General features: G+C 40.5%; 1 protein-coding gene across 2 annotated transcripts in view; it reads left to right on the top strand.

Moving 5' to 3' along the window:
- Window positions 1-17,886, top strand: part of LOC112071217 (uncharacterized) — a 41,454-nt gene that overhangs the window by 9,534 nt on the left and 14,034 nt on the right. Inside the window, exon 1 of one of the 2 annotated variants that reach the window (XM_024138670.2) lies at window positions 7,692-8,276. The exons of the other annotated variant lie outside the window; for it this stretch is intronic. The gene's annotated coding sequence lies outside the window, so the exon portion shown is untranslated. Of the gene's footprint in view, window positions 1-7,691; window positions 8,277-17,886 lie in introns of those variants that run through there. 2 annotated transcript variants of the gene reach the window in all.

Below are 17,886 nucleotides of genomic sequence, written 5' to 3'. Positions count from 1 at the left end.
AGGCAGATTCCATCTTACCGGACTGTTCAGTTTACCTGGCCTGGACAACCGCTAATGTCGAACCCCTGCTTGACGTGGTTTATTTATTGATGCTTCAATAGAAGGGAACCCCGTTGCCGGGGGTGTTTTCCGGATGCGCCTGGTCCTGGGGAAAGGACTTCCCTGCTGGCACCACCGAAGGGCCTTACTTCCCTAACCAAAGATCTTCCACCCTAAGGTCGGCCACAAGGGAGAAATCTGTGGTCAACGTCCTTGAAGAGACTGGAGGGCAGAGCTGAGGGACTCATACATGAATTTACTGGTAAGAAAACATTCAAGCATCTCTTATGGGTTTGCTACTTAATAATCCAAACATAGCAATGGTGTGAAAGAAATATTGGTATCTGCGCTGCATTTTATTATTTCTTAAACATTTTGTTTAGTGGTTCAAGGAAAACCTGAAATTGACCCTGAGAACTCACTGGTGTCATTCGGGCTCTTCTCCCCTCAGGACTATCAAGTGCCTTAATGATCCATCCCAAACCTGAGTCGGCTCTCAACGAGGAGGCGGGGCGTCTGTTCCTGGAGGACTATACAGAGTATGCCGTCCCGTGCTCGCCTCCTGACTGAGATCCATGCCATGGGGGGGCACGAGGGGACGTCGGGGGTGCCCAGGACCCCGCCGAATGGCCCCCAGCCCAAAAAACATGCAGGGGACCCCTACCAAACCGAGGGCCGTGGGGCCAGCGGGTTGCCCCCTTGCTACTATGTAACGGGAGCCAATGAAGCAAGTACTACCTCCAGCCCAGTAGTTAGAGTAGTAGCAATAGTAATGTTGTAGGAGAGAAAACTGATAAAAGCGAGCGTTGAGACGACTCGGAATGCTGCTTGGAGTCTTCTCTCTCTGTGTGTGTGTGTGTGTGTGCTTACGGGAATATTGTTCCCCTCTCCCAGACTCTTCATATTGACCCCTGGGACTCTGCTACTGTCCCTTTTGTACTACATGCATCTGGATATCCACTGTCATTCCTTATTGCCAATTATATTCTCCAATCCCCTGTGGATAAATCCATTTGCATATCAATTACTTTTTGACAGCACCCTTTTTATTTGATGAAACCTCCCGTACATAATTTGTCTAGATATGATAAGAAGCTCAGAAAAATGAGTTTTTGATCCTGAAATGCCAAAAGATAAAGGTGACCTCAAATTTTGACCCCCTTTTGCCATTACCCCCACCAGCACAATGAACATCCATGTTTCGGACATCACTGGAAAAAGGATAAACGGTTGAGATTTGATATATTTTTAAAAAGCTTTGCAAACAGGGTTGTCAGGACTATTTATTTAATTCATTTCTTGTGTTGGGTGGGTATGCAAAATGGGAGGCAACGTTGAGCACCCTTTATCTCCTGAATGTTTTTGTCATTTTAGGGAACATGGCACATGGGAAAACATGTATGGAAAGGTTTGCTTTAAACAAAGGGATGTTGGAAAAAGTTGACTGAATTCAAATGGTTCACCGCTGATGTGTGTTTTCTCTCCATTGGTTCCTCGCTGTCAGGGATCTGAGAAAGTTATTGTGTTTCATTACACAGCACTTAGTGATTGTGTGGTTCATACAGTAGCTAGACTGTTTGAGCTTACAGTCTACTCATCTCCCCCTATCTCGAAATTAGGCTTCTTTCTGTTCAGTGTTTCACTAAACAAAATGTCTTAGATATTTGCAGAAACAGGAAATTCCTCTTCACCCCACCCCCTTCTTGACATGGCTTCTGTTGCTGAAATGTACTGTGTACTGCCCAGCTAGCCTCGTGTTGGGAAACTGGTGAATGTTTTTGTCATATTTGAGTTGAGTTACCTTATACGAGATCAGGTTGTCGGAAGGGAGTCAGGGTAGAGGACTTATTAGAAGATATGCAATGTTTTTGATTCATAGAGTGAAACGCAACATGATGAGATGGTCATTCATTGGGTAGTCAAATGAGGAAGCAACAATGAGAAGTTTTCCTAGAAAATGTTTGTCTAGTAGTGGTCGAAATGAGATGGACACGAAGGGAGCAACATTTGGTCTGATTATTACTTTTAAAAATGATTTCACCCCTATTTTTTTGTAAATGTTTATCCCCATGTATGACTATTCTGTTTTTGCATTTTTTACAAAATTGTCATGTTTATTCATTGTCCAGTATTTGCAAGAGTGGTTTTAAAGTGAACATGTCTATATTCAGATGTCTTGGTGCGTGTATGAAGTAGGTTATTGTCCATACAGGATTAGGTTAGGGTGCAGGATTGTTGCATATCATTGATTTAATTATATCCCATATATAATTATGGATATTTATTTAATGGTCATAGCGGCACATCTTCTGGTCTTTAGTACTAATTTGCCAATAGTGTACTTGTGAACCTTTTATTGTAAAATGTTTTTCATTTGATTTGTATGGATCAAATACCTGCTCCAGTCGTATGCACTATCCAGCTCCTATCCTGTTCCCATATGGGCCAGAATTGGAAAAAAACTATGTAATGGTCAATAGGGAAGCCTCAACAGATTTGATAGAAAGGAACTCCCCAGTTGATCGTCTCCTCTGGCTGGGTTTCCTGGGCATGTTTTCTCCCTCCGTTCTAAATGCATGTTGGCTCCTACATTTCCCAGGGAAACAATCAACAGTTGTCTTTTACTTTGGTGGGAGAAGGTGCCTGGGAAACAGTCATTGTGCGAAACTTAACGGGTGGGTATTTTTGTGTCCATTTTAAGTTATTTAAATTAATAAATTAGGAAAATTTGGACAAATGTATCATTTAGTTCTTTCTTCAGTGTTGGTAAGATATTGAACATGTTATATGGTGTGAATAGCATTGCTCTCTGTGGTACAGTAGTATAATGACAGGGAAGGGAGAAATCAGATTTTTAGAGAGCCCCCAATGTAGGTTGTCTATCTGGGGCATATTTCATAGTATAAACAGGATTAATTTCCTCTTCATCTGTAAAGGTCTGAGAACACGGGATGGGTGAAAAGCAACAGGGGAAATGAGTTGGAGGGAGCCACTACACTGTTGAGCTCCACCCATTGTGTCATGAATTCCATACACACCTGTTTAGTCTAGTGGAATGTGCCCCCAGCAAGCAGGCTGTCAGTTGATGTACGTAATGAAGGGCTCCTTCCTCTGGCGTGGCTGCAGTGAGCAGCATGCAGAGCAACCAGCTACCCATCTGGTTGGAAATATGTCTGACATCCTGGTATTGCCCTCAGACACCTGGGTGTTGGGCTGGAGGTGACGCTAGGAAACCCCCCTGTTTAGAAAGGTTTTTCACCTTCTAGTCCCCCTCAGTGGAAAGGTTGATTCAACCGTCTATCAGAGTACCCTACCACCTTGACGATTATGGGGATAGAAAATACGGAGTGGCTGCGGATCCAACTTCCCAACAGCTAAATGTCCCGAAGCTTTTGCTCGTGTGAAATTCTCTACTTCACACACAGTCTTGGCTTTACAAATAAAGAACAGGCTACTGTTGCGACTGGTTCTCATTTAGATAAAGTTAGATCAAAGCTGAAACAATGTCTGCAAAAACAAGCGAGGAGAAGAGAGGTCCAGAAAAGTCTTATCGACAGCCACTGCCTAGAAAATGGGTGTGTTCGGGCGGTAAGCCTAACGAAGCCGACTAGACGAAAGTCCTTGGGTGAAGTCTGTGGAGGTGCATCTGCAACAGCCGAAAGTCAGACACTAGTGGTTTTCCAACAGCAAGGCTCAGATCAACATGGCAGTGCCAACATAGCTGCTTTTTGCAAAAGTTCTAAAGAATAAATGTAAAAGTTTATCACACACTCACAAACTGAAAACATAATGTGTGTACATTTAAATGATTAGAAAGTCTCATATCACTTTCAGTTGTAACCCCTGGAGCTTTAGAATCGTGGCAAGTTGGTAATGTCTGGTCACGTTCGCGTGGGTCATTCAAAAACACCCTAATGATTGGTTGACAAATAGTGCCTCCCACTATACAGGTGATGGCTGCATGGTGTGGGGTGATGGCTGCATGGTGCAGGTGATGAGAAGCACCTGCGGCGACTTCTTCAGAAACTGCATGACGTTTGATCACATGATTTTTGTAAGGTTCGTGCAGTTGACATGTAGGTGAAAGGCGGACAATTTTTATAACTATAATGCAACATACTTTAAATGGTAGTGACCAACGATGGTCACGATTTGACAAAGTGATCCACTTGAACGTGCCCAACTTTACATAAATCATGTGAACAAAGGTCATGAAGGTTTGACTGCAGTCGACAGTAAGTTTCTGCAGGTGCTCTTCACCAACTTCATCCTGTAGCCATCACCTGCATTGTGGGAGGCTCTATTGTCAACCAATCATTCGTTTTTTTTTATATGACCCACACCAATGTGACCAAAGACATGACTGAAACAGGAACCAACTTTGCCGCAATTCATGTATACAGTGGATATGTACAAATGAATGTGATATTTGAGGCTCTCCTTTGCCAATTGATCGTAAAATGTGCACACATAGTGGCAAGAAAAAGTATGTGAACCCTTTGGAATTACCTGGATTTCTGCATAAATTGGTCATAAAATTTGATCTGATCTTCATCTAGGTCACAACAATAAACAAACAAAATCTCCTTAAACTAATAACACACAATTATACGTTTTTATGTCTTTATTGAACACACCGTGTAAACATTCACAGTGTAGGGTGGAAAAAGAATGTGAACCCTTGCATTTAATAACTGGTTGACCCTCTGCAGTAATAAACTCAATCAAATGTTTTCTGTTGTTGTGGATCAGACCTGCACAATGGTCAGGAAGAATTTTGGACCATTCATCTTTACAAAACTGTTTCATTTTAGCAATGTGTTTGGTGTGATCCGCTCTCGAGGTCATGCCACAGTATTTTAAATCGGGTTGAAGTCAGGACCACTCCAGAAGGTGTATTTTCTTCTGTTGAAGCCATTCTGTTGTTGATTTACTTCCGTGTTTTGGGTCGTTGTCCTGTTGCATCACCCAACTTCTGTTGAGCTTCAATTGGCAGACAGATAGCCTTACATTCTCCTGCAAAATGTCTTGATAAACTTGGGAAATAATTTTTTCGTCGATGATAGCAAGTTGTCCAGGCCCTGAGGCAGCAAAGCAGCCCCAAAACATGATGCTCCCTCCACCATACTTTACCGTTGGGATGAGGTTTTGATGTTGGCGTGCTGTGCCTTTTTTTCCACACAAAATGTTGTGTGTTCCTTCCAAACAACTCAACTTTAGTTTAATCTATCCACAGAATATTTTGCCAGTAGTGCTGTGAAACATCCAGATGCTCTTTTGCGAGCTTCAGACGTGCAGCAATGTTTTTTTTTGGACAGTGGTAGCTTCTTCTGTGGTGTCCTCCCATGAACACCATTCTTGTTTAGTGTTTTACATATCGTAGACTCGTCAACAGAGATGTTAGCATGTTCCAGAGATTTCTGTAAGTCTTTAGCTGACACTAGGATCCTTCGTAACCTCATTGAGCATTCTGCACTGTGCTCTTGCAGTTATCTTTGCAGGATGACCACTCCCAAGGTGAGTAGCAACAGTGCTGAACTTTCTCCATTTATAGACAATTTTTTCTTACCATGGACTGATGAACATCAAGGCTTTTAGAGATACTTTTGTAACCGTTTCCAGCTTTATGCAAGTCAACAATTCTGAGATCTCTTTTGTTTGAGGCATGGTTCACATCAGGCAATGCGTCTTGTGAATAGCAAACTCACATTTTGTGAGTTGTTTTTTATATGGCAGTGCAGCTCTAACCAACATCTCCAATCTCGTCTCATTGATTGGACTCCAGGTTAGTTGATTCCTGACTCCTTTTCTAACCTACACTGTGAATGTTTAAATTATGTATTCAATATAGACAAGAAAAATACAATAATTTGTGTGTTATTATTTTAAGCATGCTGTGTTTTGTCTATTATGACTAAGATGAAGATCAGATCAAATGTTATGACTAATTTATGCAGAAATCCAGGTAATTCCAAAAGGTTCACATACTTTTTCTTGCCACTGTATATTTTCAGTTAGTGAGTGTGTGATATGGGGGCTGGAGACGTGTTTATTTCCACATTATAAAGAACAACTTTTCTAMGCAATGGCAACACTGCCATGTTACACTGAGCCTTGCTGTAGGAAAACCACATCAGTGTCTGACTTTTGGCTGTCACAGACTTCACTCATCGACTTTCGTCTACAGTGAGCCTGTCTCTTATACACATCTAGATGTGTATAAGAGACAGGTTACACTGAGCCTTGCTGTAGGAAAACCACATCAGTGTCTGACTTTTGGCTGTCGCAGATGCACCTCCCCCGACTTCACTACTTCGACTTTCCTCCACAGTGGGCTGTTTAAGGTCTGTCTCTTATACACATCTAGATGTGTATAAGAGACAGATGTTACACTGAGCCTTGCTGTAGGAAAACCACATCAGTGTCTGACTTTTGGCTGTCGCAGATGCACCTCCCCCAACCTCACTCCTCAACTTGTCTACAGCTGTCTCTTATACACATCTAGATGTGTATAAGAGACAGGCTTTACTGTTGGCTGAGAGGCTACAAGAGCTAGTATTGTATTCTGGGAGTATGATGTGCTTTGTCAAAAATAAATGAACATAGTCATTATTCTATGAAATCTAATGAAACACATACAAAAAAAGACCTTTATGTGTTATGCACACTACATGGAATTAGGGATTCAAACTTCTCTCACTTCTTTGAAGACATCAGCGTCTTATCACATTTTGAAATTTTAGGCCTATCCGTCATGGTTGACAGATTCACTCACACGCATCAGTGTTCTGGCTTTGGATTGCGCCTGTCCTCTTCCCCCACCCCGTTTTCATCCCTTTCATAATTGCCACCAACATAATCACACAGTTGCTGTGGCAACCGTTGGTGCACCCCTCTCGCTCTCTCTCTCTCTCTCTCTCTTTTAATACCGACATACACAAAAAAGATAGTGAGAGAATGTATCAAGGCAGAAAAATATCAAAGGCCCCCATTTTGATGTATTTTTGTGCATTTATCATCTGATGACCAGCAGCATCATGACGACTGATGGCTGTCAATTTTCATCTTCATTTTTTTCTTCTAACACCTGTGACACTGTAGAGCAGCAAGGCTGGACTACCTCATTTTGGGCCCCGGGCACCTACCTCCAGGGGGTTTTGTCATGAGGCTGAGAGAAAATGTTGCAGTTTTAAAGCTAATTTCCTGCTATTCTACACATTTTGGCATTATGCTGAGAGTAAACTTTGCAGTTTTAAAGCTGATTTCCTGAAATTCTACACAGTTTGCCATTGCTTATGACGTGTTCATATGCTATCTTGGGGGCCACCTGGAAGTCGGGGCCCCTGGCACGTTTGCCGTCCATAATGGTCCATAATCTGGCTCTGCATAGCAGTTGCAGTGCATCATTGAGAAGGATAGCTCATGTCTTCTGTATACAGTCTTTCTGGTATTGGAACCAATCCTATTGGAACCATAATCACTTCCTTAAGCCAATTACAGACCATCATGGATGGGTTGGAATTCAGCATCCGAAAGCCCTGGACAGAACTCTCATCAACACCAGTTCGAGCGACCAATGGGAGCGCACTTGAGCTTTACGGACCTTAGTGAGACCAGTCGCACAATCCCATAGGCGTTGTATGATCGGGGTCGGTCGGAATTTCTGACGGAACTCTTATATCAGCTTGGAATAAATGGAACGTAAATTTGCAGAGGAAAAATGTGTAGTTTAATTCAGGAAAAAAAAAATCTGTCGACCTTCCTTTTGACGGTGTGATATGCCTATTGTGCTGCACTTGCTCGCTAGAGTGAGTTTCGTAGGATAGCTAGATTTGCGTTTTCTTCTACGGATTTTTTTACCAGACAATTATATGTGCAACACATGGAATTTATGCACATCGTTTAGTTACAAAATGTATTTCAAAAGGAAAAGTTAGACAATATTTCCATAAACTTGCCATTGCACAGCTTGTAGGCTATTCTAATAATAGTTTATTCCATCGATAGAGTCAACTAAAAGAGTTTAGTATAAATAGTGCAGATATGTCATATTGTCGACGGATATGCTGGTACACAACATTGGGCAGCAGTTTATCGACTACAAAATGAGGAGGATTTGTCACAGTAGTCTTCCTTCAACAGTTTATAAGACAGTCGTTATTGCCTAACCAGAGCGAATTTATCGCAGCAATCCAGTGCGCACGGTCTCCCCCGCTGTTATACGGCAGAACGCGCAGGTAAGACATGGCAATATATTTTAAAAAAATTATACAGGAACGTCATGAAACAAATGCTCAGTAATAGTTTAAATTGTCTTCGTGTTTCTCGTTACCTCGGGTTCCACATATGGCACAAAGTGATTTGTTATCAATATGGATAAATATAGGATACAGCAACAAAACATATTGATTTGAAAGCTGCGCCACAGAAATCAACTTAACACGCTTGTAAGACGCAGCTGATACACATTGACACAGTTTTTATACATTGATACTTCATATGTGATTAGACTACACACACGCAGCCAGTCAGTGTATACACACTCGGGTTCTTATACACCCACGCACGCKTAATGATACATGCAAGTCATACCTCCGTAACCTACATGCAATAATGTATGCGTGCAGTGGCTGAGCTACAAGTTGTTAACCTGTAAAATATATAGATGTGCCGAAGTCCATTCATACACAGACCGGTTACAGCCAGATATGGGTACACAAGCAGCGGCAGGTTCATTGCGCAGTTAAACTCACTATGGGCATTTCAGATTTGCACTAGGCTACTTCTTCTCTGCTGGACTTTTATCAGAACTAAAGCCATTTTTTTGTGCAGGGTGCATATTAGACTCTATTGTTTTTCAATATGGAATATTAAAGGAATGTTGTTCAAATGTGAGCATTTAACATGTTGCTCTTCACAGGGTGTGGAGATATTTCCCTCCACACCCAGATTGGATCAAACCAATCTGAAACCAATGAGTCATGATGGACAAGTTTTGTTACATCTTCTTCACACTATAGTATCATAAATCAATAAGCAAGMTGCTGTTGCTGTGATACARTGGCATGCAGGATTAGTCCTGTGTGTTTGTTCTGAATGAGATTAGTGTCATGTCATGATGTCCTTCCTTCAGTGGACATGGAACTCATGGATACATCATTCTGATCTGCACAGCACCGAGTGTTTTGTCCTTCACTTTTTGTTCCCATGTATTCTCTCACTCCCTCCCTCCTTTCCTCCCGTCCTTTAGCATGCAACAATGTATGTGAGACAGCCTTGCCCTCTGCCCCCACTCCTCATGCAACTGCAATGCTTCTAGTCAGGAAGATACATAACTATAGAGAGGAATCTAACTTACAATCTTACAGTATAAACTCAGTGGCCAGTTTAAGGTACACCCATCTAGTACTGTGTCGGACCGCCTTTGCCTCCAGAACAGCCTGAATTATTTGGGGCATGGAAACATTGCTCAATTGGTGTCAAGGGACCTAACGTGTGCCAGGAAAACATTTTCCACGCCATTACACCACCGCTACCAGCCTGTCCATGCAGGATGGGGCCATGGACTCATACTGCTTACGCCAAATCCTGACTCTGCCATCAGCATGACGCAACAGGAACTGGGATTCGATGGACCAGCCAAAGTTTTCTCACTCCTACGTTGTCCAGTGCTGTTGATCACGTGCCCAGTGGAGCCGCTACTTCTTCTTCTTGTTTTTAGCTGATAGGAGTGGAACCCGGTGTGGTCGTCTGCTGCAATAGCCCATCTGTGACAAGGACCAACGAGTTGTGCATTCCAAGATGCCATTCTGCACACCATTGTTGTACTGCGTCGTTATTTGCCTGTTTGTGGCCTGCCTGTTGCACGATTCTTGCCATTCTCCTTCGACCTCTCATCAACAAGCTGTTTTCGCCCACAGGATTGCCACATACTGGATGCTTTTTGTTTGTCGCAACATTCTCGGTAAACCCTAGACTGTCGTGTGTGAAAAGCCCAGGAGGCCGGCTGTTTCTGAGACACTCGAAACCGCGCGCCTGGCACTGACAATAATACCATGCTCAAGTCGCTAATTTTGCCCATTCTAACGTTCAATCAAACAGTAACTGAATGCCTCGATGCTTGCTTTATATAGCACACCACTACCATGTGACTCAATCTGTAGTGGCAAACTATTTTCGTGAACTGGCCACTGATTGTATAGTAGTAACTATAGAGATATAACAATAGAGACTAACTTACAGTATATAGTGGTAACTATAGAGATACAACTATAGAGATATCTAACTTACTATGTTACAGTATATATGGTAACTATAGAGATATAACTATAGAGATATCTACTTAAGATGTTACAGTATATAGTGTAAACTATAGAGATATAACTATAGAGATATCTAACTTAGATGTTACAGTATAGTGGTAACTATGAGAGATATAACTATAGAGATAATCTAACTTTAGATGTTACAGTATATAGTGGTAACTATAGAGAATAACTATAGAGATATAACTTACTATGTTACAGTAATTGTAGTAACTATAGAGATATAACTATAGAGTATCTAACTTTAGATGTTACAGTATATAGTGTAACTATAGAGATATAACTATAAGAGATATCTAACTTACTATGTTACAGTATATTGTAACTATAGAGATATAACTATAGAGACTAACTTAAGATGTTACAGTATATAGTAGTAACTATAGAGATATAACTATAGAGGATATCTAACTTTAGATGTTACAGTATATAGTGGTAACTATAGAGATATAACTATAGAGATATCTAACTTAGGATGTATACAGTATATAGTGGTAACTATAGAGATATAACTATAGAGATATCTAACTTACTATGTTACAGTATATTGTAGTTAACTATAGAGATATAACTATAGAGATATCTAACTTTAGATGTTACAGTATATAGTAGTAACTATAGAGATATAACTATAGAGATACTACTTACTATGTTACAGTATATTGTAACTATAGAGATATAACTATAGAGAACTACTTAAGATGTTACAGTATATAGTAGTAACTATAGAGATATAACTATAGAGATATCTAACTTTAGATGTTACAGTATAGTGGTAACTATAGAGATATAACTATAGAGACTAACTTAAGATTGTTACAGTATAGTAGTAGTAACTGTAGAGATATAACTATAGAGATACAACTATAGAGATATCTAACTTACTATGTTACAGTATATAGTAGTAACTATAGAGATATAACTATAGAGATATAACTTTAGATGTTACAGTATATATGTAACTATAGATATAACTATAGAGATATCTAACTTAAGATGTTACAGTATATAGTAGTACTGTGAATTAATATAGAGATAAACTATAGAGATATCTACTTACTATGTTACAGTATATAGTAATGATTAGAGATATAACTATAAGAGAACTAACTTACGATGTTACAGTAATATAGTAGTAACTATAAGGATATAACTATAGAGATATCTAACTTTAGATGTTACAGTATATAGTGGTAACTATAGAGATATAACTATAGAGATATCTAACTTACTATGTTACAGTATAATTGTAGTAACTATAGAGATATAACTATAGAGATATCTAACTTTAGATGTTAAAGTATATAGTGGTAACTATAGAGATATAACTATAGAGAATACTACTTACTATGTTACAGTAAAAAGTGGTAACTATACAGATATAACTATAAAGGACTAACTTACAGTATATAGTGTAACTATAGAGATATAACTATAGAGATATCTAACTTACGATGTTACAGTATATAGTGGTAATAATAGAGAGAAACTATAGAGACGTCTAACGATGTTAAAGGATATAGTGCTCTGTAGAGATATCTAACTTCTGATTGTAACAGTATATAGTGGTAATATAGAGATATAACTATAACGACTAACTTACAGTATATAGTGGTAACTATACAGATATAACTATAAAGACTAACTTACAGTATATAGTGGAACTATACAGATATAACTATAGAGACATCTAACTTAAGATGTTACAGTATATAGTGGTAACTATAGAGATATAACTATAGAGACATCTAACTTAAGATGTTACAGTATATAGTAGTAACTGTATATATATAACTATAGAGACATCTAACTTAGGATGTTACAGTATATAGTGGTAACTATAGAGATATAACTATAGAGACTAACTTACGATATAATATATAGTGGTAACTATAGAGATATAACTATAGAGACATCTAACTTCTGATGTTACAGTATATTGTGGTAACTATAGAGATATAACTATAGAGACTAACTTACAGTAAATATGTGGTAACTATAGAGATATAACTATAGAGATATCTAACTTACGCATGTTACAGTATAGAGATTATAACTATAGAGATTAACTTACAGTAAATAGTGGTAACTATAGAGATATAATCATAGAGACATCTAACTTACGATGTTACAAGCATAATAGTGGTAACTATAGAGATATAACTATAGAGATACTCTAACTTTAGATGTTACAGTATATAGTGGTAACTATAAGAGAATATGACTTAGAGATATCTAACTTCTTGTGTGTTCGCATATTGCAGTAGAACTGTACAGATATAATACAATAGAGACGTAATTACAGTATATAGTGGTAACTATAGAGATATAACTATAGAGATATCTAACTTACGATGTTCCAGCATGTAGTGGTAACTGTAGAGATGTAACTATTGAGATATTTAACTTACGATGTTACAGTAGTGGTAACTATAGAGATATAGCTATAGAGATATCTAACTTACTATGTTACTGCATATAGTGGTAACTATAGAGATTTAACTATAGAGATATCTAACTTACTATGTTACTGCATATAGTGGTAACTATAGAGATATCTAACTTACTATGTTACTGCATATAGTGGTAACTATAGAGATATAACTAGAGATATCTAACTTCTGATGTTACAGCATATAGTGGTAACTATAGAGATATAACTATAGAGATATAACTATAGAAATATCTACCTTATGATGTTACAGCATGTAGTGGTAACTATAGTTATAACTATAGAGATCAAATCAAAGTTTATTTGTCACGTGCGCCGAATACAACAGGTACAGTGAAATGCTTACTTACAGGCTCTAACCAATGGTGCGAGAGAAAAAAAGGTGTGTGTGTGTGTGTAGGTAAGTAAAGAATTAAAACAACAGTAAAAAGACATTTGAAAAAAGAGTAGCAAGGCTATATACAGACACCTGTTAGTCAGGCTTATTGAGGTAGTATGTACATGTAGGTATCGTTAAAGTGACTATGCATATATGATGAACAGAGAGTAGCAGAAGCGTAAAAAGAGGGGTTGGCGGGTGGTGGGACACAATGCAGATAGCCCGGTTAGCCAATGTGCGGGAGCACTGGTTGGTCGGGCCAATTTAGGTAGTATGTACATGAATGTATAGTTACAGTGACTATGCATTTAAGATAAACAGAGAGTAGCAGCAGCGTAAAAGAGGGGTTGGGAGGGCACACAATGCAAATAGTCCGGGTAACCATTTGGTTACCTGTTCAGGAGTCTTATTGCTTGGGGGTAAAAACTGTTGAGAAGCCTTTTTGTCCTAGACTTGGCACTCCGGGACTGCTTGCCACGCGGTAGTAGAGAGAACAGTCTGTGGCTGGGGTCTTTGACAATTTTTAGGGCCTTCCTCTGACACCGCCTGGTGTAGAGGTCCTGGATGGCAGGCAGCTTTGCCCCAGTGATGTACTGGGTCGTACGCACTACCCTCTGTAGTGCCTTGCGGTCGGAGGCCGAGCAATTGCTGTACCAGGCAGTGATGCAATCGGCCAGGATGCTCTCGATGTTGCAGCTGTAGAACCTTTTGAGGATCTCAGGACCCATGCCAAATCTTTTTAGCTTCCTGAGGGGGCATAGGCTTTGTCGTGCCCTCTTCACGACTGTCTTGGTGTTGTTGTTTGTTTTTGTTGATGTGGACACCAAGGAATTTGAAGCTCTATCTAACTTACGATGTTACATCATATAGTGGTAACTATAGAGATATAACCATAGAGACGTCTAACTTCTGATGTTACAGTATATAGTGGTAACTATAGAGATATAACTATTGAGACATCTAACTTCTGATGTTACAGTATATAGTGGTAACTATAGAGATATCTAACTTACAATGTTACAGCATATAGTGGTATCTATACAGATATAACTATAGCGACTAATTTACAGTATATAGTGGTAACTATAGAGATATAACTATAGAGATATCTAACTTCTGATGTTACAGCATATGTCATTTTTACGTGTAGGTGTGTTAGCATACTGGTGATACATTACAGGAATTATAACTGCATGATGTTTCACTCTATTTTGCGTCTTTAGTCGTGACAAGTCTTTTGGATTAGTATATCCTGCTGGAAAATGCAGGTTGGGATGCCTTTTCATGAGAATAGATGTTGTTAGTTGAAATGATAAGTAATGTGGTGATGGAGATAGAACAATGTAGATAGATAGAGAATAGAGGATGAAATGGAAGATATTATGGTATCATCGGCAACCAGTGATGATGGAGGTAGAAGTTTCAGAATTGGCTAATAGGTGTAGATTGGACTATACCTATTTTTTTCTCTCTCCATCTATCTCTCTCTCTTACACACAGACAGAGCTGCAGTGCTATTCTAAGAGAGTTAGCTGCCTCAACCCACGCACCAAATCTGAGAAAGAGAGAGAAAGGGAGAACGAGGGAGATGGGAGACAGGAGAGAGTGAGAGGAGGAATGAAAGGAGAGAGGGAGAGACTACAGAAAGGTTCAGAATGCCTGTAGAGTGTACTGCAGTCACACACACACACACACACACACACACACACACACAACACACACACACACACACACACACACACACACACACACACACACACACACACTATCTCTCTGACTGACATACATGCTGCCACTTCAACAACAGCATTAACAGTGTTCATTGTGCAGATATCAGATCTTATAGATGCAAGTGAAAGGACATCCAACCACTCTCTTCCATCATATTTCATGCTTGTTGTGTCACCCTGTCTTGTTATGTTGTTTGGGTTGTGCATTTGTGGGTCTGTCTAACTGTGATGTGCTGTGCTGTGCGGTGTTATATTGGTAAGTGCTGGGAGAAATGTACTTGATTTTGTGCCACCCACACACCGCCCTCCCACTCACCACCGTCTCTGCGTCTATACCTCTGGCTCTTCCCGCTCCCCACCATCTCTCTCTGCTCATTTAAATCCCGACCCTACATTTATCCCCCTGCTCTCTCTCTCTCTGTTTCACTCTTTCTTTCTCTTTCTCTCCCTCTCTCATCTGCTTTTCAGGAGCTGATGCTCCTGCAAAAGGCAGACACACTAACACACAGACACACCTAGCATACCTACATGCACACACCGTGAAGGGGTAGCTTTGTATGCATGGATTTATTGTGTATTTATTTATATAGGATCCTAAACTGTCAATGAATTATCACATCCTTCCAGTTAATTGATCTTTATTCATGAGCTCAACCTTTACCTGTTGGTTTRAACGTTAGAATGAGTGACATGCCCCTTTAATTGTGTGAGCTGACTGCGTTCAGGCTTTGTTAATTAGCTGATTGCACTTGCACACACCTGTGGCCTGCTGCCTGAAGCGCTTCAGTTTGTTTAAATGGAGGATGATGTTCTGTGTGTGAGTGGGACTGCTGGGATGTCTGCAAGTGTTTTTAATAAAACTACAATATTTATTACGATATCACTATCTCTGTCTCATCAATGTGAGGGCCAGCTATCTCACACACGCATAACAGCACACAAATTAGCGCGAACCACTGCTTTTAATCAGGGTAAGGTGACCAGAAACATGCCCGAATACAAATAGTGTAGCTATTCCCTCCGCAAGGCAATCGAACAAGCTAAGCGTCAGTATAGAGACAAAGTAGAGTCGCAATTCAACGGCTCAGACACAAGAGGTATGTGGCAGGGTCTACAGTCAATCACGGATTACAAAAAGAAAACCAGCCCCGTCGCGGACCAGGATGTCTTGCTCCCAGACAGACTAAACAAATTCTTTGCCCGCTTTGAGGACAATACAGTGCCACTGACACGGCCAGCTACCAAAACATGCGGACTCTCCTTCACTGCAGCTGACTTGAGTAAAACATTTAAACGTGTTAACCCTCGCAAGGCTGCAGGCCCAGACGGCATCCCCAGCTGCATCCTCAGAGCATGCGCAGACCAGCTGGCTGGTGTGTTTACGGACATATTCAATCAATCCTTATCCCAGTCTGCTGTCCCCACATGCTTCAAAATCTGAGAAAGAGAGAGAAAGGGAGAACGAGGGAGATGGGAGACAGGAGAGAGTGAGAGGAGGAATGAAAGGAGAGAGGGAGAGACTACAGAAAGGTTCAGAATGCCTGTAGAGTGTACTGCAGTCACACACACACACACACACACACACACACACACACACACACACACACACAACACACACCAACACACACACACACACACACACACACACACAACACACACACACACACACACACACACACACACACACCACACACACTATCTCTCTGACTGACATACATGCTGCCACTTCAACAACAGCATTAACAGTGTTCATTGTGCAGATATCAGATCTTATAGATGCAAGTGAAAGGACATCCAACCACTCTCTTCCATCATATTTCATGCTTGTTGTGTCACCCTGTCTGTTTATGTTGTTTGGGTTGTGCATTTGTGGGTCTGTCTAACTGTGATGTGCTGTGCTGTGCGGTGTTATATTGGTAAGTGCTGGGAGAAATGTACTTGATTTTGTGCCACCCACACACCGCCCTCCCACTCACGACCGTCTCTGCGTCTATACCTCTGGCTCTTCCTGCTCCCCACCAACTCTCTCTGCTCATTTAAATCCCGACCCTACATTTATCCCCCTGCTCTCTCTCTCTCTGTTTCACTCTTTCTTTCTCTCCTCTCTCATCTGCTTTTCAGGAGCTGATGACAGGGCAGACACACTAACACACAGACACACCTAGCATACCTACATGCACACACCGTGAAGGGGTAGCTTTGTATGCATGGTTTATTGTGTATTTATTTATATAGGTCCTAAACTGTCAATGAATTATCACATCCTTCCAGTTATTGATCTTTATTCATGAGCTCAACCTTTACCTGTTGGTTTAAACGTTAGAATGAGTGACATGCCCCTTTAATTGTGTGAGCTGACTGCGTTCAAGCTTTGTTAATTAGCTGATTGCACTTGCACACACCTGTGGGCCTGCTGCCTGAAGCGCTTCAGTTTGTTTAAATGGAGGATGATGTTTTGTGTGTGAGTGGACTGCTGGGATGTCTGCAAGTGTTTTTAATAAAACTACAATATTTATTACGATATCACTATCTCTGTCTCATCAATGTGAGGGCCAGCTATCTCACAAACGCATAACAGCACACAATTTCAAGTGCATATGGCTGGCTGCCCTGCACCACACACACACACACACACACACACACACACAACACACACACACACACACACACACACACACACACACAACACACACACACACACACACAACAACACACACACACACACACACACACACACACACACACAACACACACACACACAACACACAACAGCACACAAATCAATTCAGTGCATACAGTATGCATGGTGCACCTTCTTGACAAGTTCTATTCCAATTTATAGCTAGAAATTCATAGCATTCGAGTGTCTTACAGAGTGTGTTGTCTGTGTGTTGCTGTGGTGTGTGTTAGAATACGAGGGAGGGAGTATGTGTGAGTGTGTGTGTGTGGGGGGGGGGGGGG

This window comes from Salvelinus sp. IW2-2015, unplaced genomic scaffold (genome assembly GCF_002910315.2).
Source record: "Salvelinus sp. IW2-2015 unplaced genomic scaffold, ASM291031v2 Un_scaffold1547, whole genome shotgun sequence".
Taxonomy (NCBI): domain Eukaryota; kingdom Metazoa; phylum Chordata; class Actinopteri; order Salmoniformes; family Salmonidae; genus Salvelinus; species Salvelinus sp. IW2-2015.
The sequence above is the reverse complement of the archived record's forward strand: the minus strand, read 5'-3'. Positions and strand labels throughout refer to the sequence as shown.